Source organism: Mus caroli, chromosome 18, assembly GCF_900094665.2.
Source record: "Mus caroli chromosome 18, CAROLI_EIJ_v1.1, whole genome shotgun sequence".
NCBI classification, from domain to species: domain Eukaryota; kingdom Metazoa; phylum Chordata; class Mammalia; order Rodentia; family Muridae; genus Mus; species Mus caroli.
The window spans coordinates 16595-22686 of record NC_034587.1 but is presented as its reverse complement, the minus strand read 5'-3'; positions in this window follow the sequence as shown (position 1 = coordinate 22686).

Sequence of the window (6092 nt, the reverse complement as noted above, 5' to 3'; positions counted from 1 at the left end):
AAAGGTTTTATTTTGATATGTGAAAATATGATACATATATTTTAATATATAAGAATTCTATTTATGATTCCAACATTAATACTTTATTTAACATACATATTTCATACTTTTTATTTTAAAATTGAGATTGAAATCTCATTATAATATTTTAAAATAATAGTACTGTACTAATGAGAAAGATTCATAAATATAAATTATTTTCTTTTATATGATAAAACATTATATATTAAAATGTATTAAATGTTTATAATTTAAAATTTTCAGTTACTTAATAAATGTATTATTATGTCTGTAATCCAAACACTTGTATAGTAGTCTGGAGGATCAAGAGTTTAAAACCAGGTTGCTTCAAAAACAACACAAATGCACATGCACATACATACATACAATGATAATATTTACCTTATTCTTTTGCATGTTTTTCTGGATATAAGACCCTGTGTACAATCATGGACTCAGATGCACATAAAAATGGAGAGTCCACGTGTTATTCTGCTTCAAATATAACTCACTGTGAAATGGATACAGTACTTACACTAAGACAAAAGTTAAATTAATTTTGGAATAAAAAAATCAGATGATATATTGCAATATCAATATAAAGGATAGTTTGGAAATTTTTATAACCTAGTGGTCACATTGAATAAAAACATGTCCATTTATATTAAAAATGTGTCCTATTTGTGTTTTGAAATTTCTATGTTGTTCTAAACCCAGGTGGGTTGCCCCTGCTCAAAATGGAGTCACAGGAACCAGATCCCAGACTATATTTTCAGAAACAATAATTTTGTATATTTACCTTTTATTGAACAAAATATTGATCAGGCTGGATTTGATAGTTCAAGATTCATGAAACAATTTTTAAACTCATATAAAGAGGTCATTGTGTATATCTCTAAAATTCAGGGAAAGCAGGCAATTTATCAAAGATAATGAATTGTTCAGATAATAGTTGGAATCACCAAACTTCAAAAGTAATTTGTATATTGAGAAAAATTTCAGTCCAGGAGGTGTCAGGAGCCATAATGGGACAAGCTATTAATAACTAGCAGGTGATCATCCTGAGTTGGCCTGCTTTGGATTATTACATAATCGGCAACAATTTTTCCCTTATTAAGCAAGGGTGTGAGGGATTCATTTTAGGAAAGATTCCTGCTATTAATATGTGTGTCCTGTTATTATTAAACATGTATAACAATCACTAAGTAATAGCACACCCCTTTGGAGCAGATCTATGAAGAAGTACTATCTTGTGGTGATGCTATATAGACAAATAAATAGGTGACATTTTAAGTCTTAATGATGATCCAATAAGAATTCCTAAAATTATATCTGTGATTATTAAGCTCTTTTATAGAGGGGCTGCTATTAGATCCTTTTCTGATAATCAAAATTGTGATGAGAACTCTGCCAGTTTCCCAAGTGTCACCAGTTAATTGCTTAGATAGTAGCCAGACTTTCTCCTACTCAGAGCATATTCCAAGAGATTGTAAAACAATTAACCAAAGGTCATAAAAAGGGAACTAATGATTTATTATAGGTGCTAGGACAGAAGATAAAATATTGACTAGGCTTATCTATACAAAACTTCACTGATAACTTAGTTATGGTTTTAAACCTTCAGTGAGCCTGTGGAGCTGAGACAGGTGATAGATATTACTCCTAATGGATATGCATGTAAACATGCTCAGTTGTAAAGGATTTCAATTTATGATTTGATTTTCTGTGTGAACTTGTGATGAACTTTGTAACGTGATCATGTATTCTGAAAGATGTATAAGTACTGAGTGTAGCCGCCAACGGCCATATGTTACTGGGTTCCTGAAAGGAAAGCTCGGGATGGATGGGAAAGTCAATGAGAGAAATAACGAACCAAGACAAAGTTCTCTGTATGGCAATCTTTAATGTATGGCACTGAATATATATGGGAAAATCCAAGGACCCATCCCTTTGTTTTGGCTGGGTTCTGTTGCTAGTTTCAGCTGGATTGAATTGCAGAGTAGGTCCTTTAGCAGCTCAGCAGCAGTTATCAGTTTTCTGGCAGGAAGATGTAAATATAGCAAAACCAGACTCCAGGCTCCTGTGACCCCTCCCCCCAGCCTGAATCCTGTTTGTTCAGGTTTCACTGTTAGCAAGAAGAGAGCATCAGGGTGGAGCCTACCGCCTTATCGTTCTGCCACTCCCACTGCTGCTGCCTGCCGCCTAGCTGTTCTAGAGCTAAACACATGGTCACCTGAAACTGGACTCCAGGATGATTTGGCGGAAATGGGCCCCTTCCCCCTCCTTCATAACTCGGTGTACCGAATAGTAAAATGGAACTTTGATCAGAATCTGGTTGTCTTAGCTCCATCCTTTCTCTCGTCCGTCTAGTTCCCTTTTTTTTCAGCTCGAGTCTGCCACTTCAGCCATACCCCGTTCCTCGAGAGCTGCTGGATGCCATGCAACAGTTTGGCGCCTGAACAGGGACCTGAAGAAAGGCAGAAGGACACTGAGAGAACGCTGTCCATGTGGAGCTCCACGGGAAAAGCAAATGGTCTTCTTATAGGGCACCAGAGCAACAAACAGGTACACATGCTAGCACTAGCTTAAAATTTCATTTTTTAAAGTGTTGCTGAGGCTGTGGTAGGATGCAAACTAAGCTTGACTCGGCACTAACCCAATGCTGGTTCTGCTTTGGTCAGCAGCATAGAAACTGGAATCAGGTGGTTGTCCCCAGCTTTTAGGAGCTGTTTCAGGCGAGAGAAGGTAGGGTTTGAAGTTATGGATCAGGCGGTCGTCCGTAGTTTTCAGGAGCTGTTTCAGGACAGAGGAGTAGGGCTTGAAGTACAATTGGTAAGAAATTTTTTAGATAGGTTAAATAGCTGTTGCCCATGGTTCAAGGAAGAAGAAACAGTAGATTGCAGAACCTGGGAGAAAGTTGGTGAGGCCTTGAAAATCACTCAGGCAGATAATTTCACCTTAGGCCTTGGGGGCTCATAAATGATGCTATCAAAGATGCTACCTCTCCAGGGTTAGATTGTACCCAGGCAGAGCTTGTAGAATCTTAGGAAGAGCGCCTATCGGAGAGGGCCTTCTCAGAAAAGAGTCCTCTTAACTCTAAAATTGATAAATGTGGAAACTCTGATGATGAACTAATTTCTAACAAGAATCACTCAGATAGAGGAGCTGCCCATTATTTTGATGAGAATTGGCCTTCTTGCGAGTCTCCTGCTCCACCTATGGTCCCCACCTCGGGAGGTGCTACTCATAGGGACACTCGACTAAGCAAATTAGAGTTTGAAATTAAGCTTCAGAAGTTGACTAATGAGCTTTGGGAGCTAAAAAGGATGTCAGAAGCAGGGAAGAGTAACTCTTCTGAAGTTCACCAGTGCTGCTAGAAAGAGCTGTGAGTCCGGCTCGTGGGAGAGGACAGAATACGTCTGATATGCTAGCCTTTCCTGTGGTCNANGTAGTTGATCAGCAAGATACTAGGGCCAGACATTACCAGACTTTGGATTTCAAGTTGATAAAAGAATTAAAAACGGCTGTTGTGCAATATGGCCCGTCAGCCCCATTTACTCAAGCATTACTGGATACAGTTGTGGAGTCACACTTAACCCCCCTAGATTGGAAGACTCTTTGTAAGGCTACCCTGTCAGGAGGAGATTTTTTGCTTTGGGATTCTGAATGGCGAGACGCCAATAAGAAAACTGCCGCTTTAAATGCTCAGGCTGGTAATTTAGACTGGGATAGCAACATGCTTTTAGGAGAAGGTCCATATGAGGGACAGACAAATCAGATTGATTTTCCTGTTACAGTGTACATGCAGATCAAGGCGGCTGCACCATGCTTGGGGACTGTTGCCAGTTAAAGGAGATATTGGTGAAAGTTTAGCTAGCATTCAGCAGAGTTCTGATGAACCTAACCAAAACTTTGTGGACAGGCTTTTGATTTCAGCTAGTAGAATCCTTGGAAAGTCGGACATGGAAGTCCTTTCGTTATGTAATTGGCTTATGAGAATGCTAATGCAATATGCTGAGCCTTGATTCAACCACATAAGGGACAGACAGATTTGGTGGGATATGTCCATCTTTGCGCAGACATCAGGGCGTCTTGTGCAATTTCGCAGGGGACCCACGTACAAGCAATGTTCTCGCGGACACGAGGGAATAATGCATGTTTTAAATGTGGAAGTTTGGATCATTTTAAAAGTAATTGTCCTAAGAACAAAGGTGCTGAGAATGGGCAAACAGGCCATGCCCCAGGAATTTGTCCCCGGTGCAAGAAGAGCCACCACTGGACCAGGGAGTGCAAGTCTAAGCCATGCATTCTGAGCCGCCTGGTGCTGGGAAATGAGGGAAGGGGTCAGCTCCAAACCCCGACTTACTCAAAGAAAAGAGCTTATGGGGCTATAAATCTGCTGCCCAGCCAAAAAGATCAGTTTTTGAGCTTGTCAGGTCAAACCCAGGAAATACAAGACTGGACCTCTATTCCACCATCCACGCAGTATTTACCCCAGAAATGGGAGTCCAAACTCTGCCTACCGGAGTCTTTGGACCGCTACCTGTAGAAACCAGTGGCTTTCTTTTAGGATGAAGCAGTTCTATTGTAAAAGGCCTGCAGATTTATCCAGGTGTTATAAATAATGATTATGAGGGAGAAATTAAAATCATAGTTGCTTCCCTTCATGGTGTTATAACTGTACCCGCTAATCAGAGAATTGCTCAACTTACTTTGATCCCTTTACGTCAGTCACCATATAGATTCTTTAAAAATGAGAGAGGTCAAACTAGCTTTGACTCCTCTTGCGTAAATTGGGTTCAATCTATTACTAATCAGAGACCTAACCTTAAATTGACATTTGATGGAAAAAGCTTTGAAGGATTAATAGATACTGGGGACGATGTAACAATTATAAGAGGGCAGGACTGGCCCTCAAACTGGCCCTTGACTGATCCCTCAACTCACCTTTAAGGAAGTGGGTACGCTACTAACCCAAAACGTAGTTCCAAATTGCTAACCTGGAGATATAGGGATGGAAAATCAGGAAAAGTTCAGCCGTACGTTATGTCAAATTTGCCTGTAACTCTGTGGGGAAGAGATCTGTTGTCACAGATGGGCGTTATAATGTACAATTCTAATGAGATGGTGACTAAGCAGACATTCAGGCAGGGACCTCTGCCTGGTCATGGACTAAAAAAGAAGGGACAGGGAATTAAGACTTTTGAAGATCCTATACCTCACTCTAACACAAGAGGTTTAAAGTATTTTCAGTAGCGGCCACTATCTTGCCTTTATAAATCCATTATTTTATCTCTCCGAAAAAATCCAATGGCTTAATGATATTCCGGTGTGGGTGGATCAGTGGTCTTTACCTAAAGAAAAAATAGAAGCCGCTTCTTTGCTAGTACAGGAGCAGTTAAAAGCAGGACATTTGGTGGAGTCTCATTCTCCTTGGAATACACCAATTTTCATTATCAAGAAGAAATGGAGACTGTTACAAGATTTAAGAAAAGTTAATGAAACTATGGTACCTATGGGAACTTTACAACCGGGGCTTCCCTCCCCAGTAGCCATTCCTAAGGGATATTATAAAATTGTTATAGATTTGAAAGATTGTTTCTTTACCATCCCTTTGCATCTAAAGGATTGTGAAAGATCTGCTTTTAGTGTTCCTTCTGTAAATTTTAAGGAACCTATGAAAAGATATCAATGGACAGTTCTCCTGCAGGGGATGGCTAATAGTCCTACCTTATGTCAAAAGTTTGTGGCACAAGCCATTCAGCCTGTGAGACAACAATGGCCAAAGATTTACATCATTCATTTCACAGATGATGTTTTGATGGCGTGAAAAGACCCCCAGGATTTGCTTTTGTGCTATAGAGACTTACAAAAAGCCTTAGCTGATAAGGGATTGCAAATAGCTTCTGAAAAGATACAAACTCAGGGTCCTTATAATTATTTGGGTTTTAGACTCACTGATCAAGCTGTTTTCCCCCAGAAGATTGTTATTTGTAGAGATAACTTAAGGACCTTGGATGATTTTCAAAAATTGTTAGGTGATATTAATTGGCTTTGCCCCTATTTAATGCTTACTACAGGGGAGTTGAAAC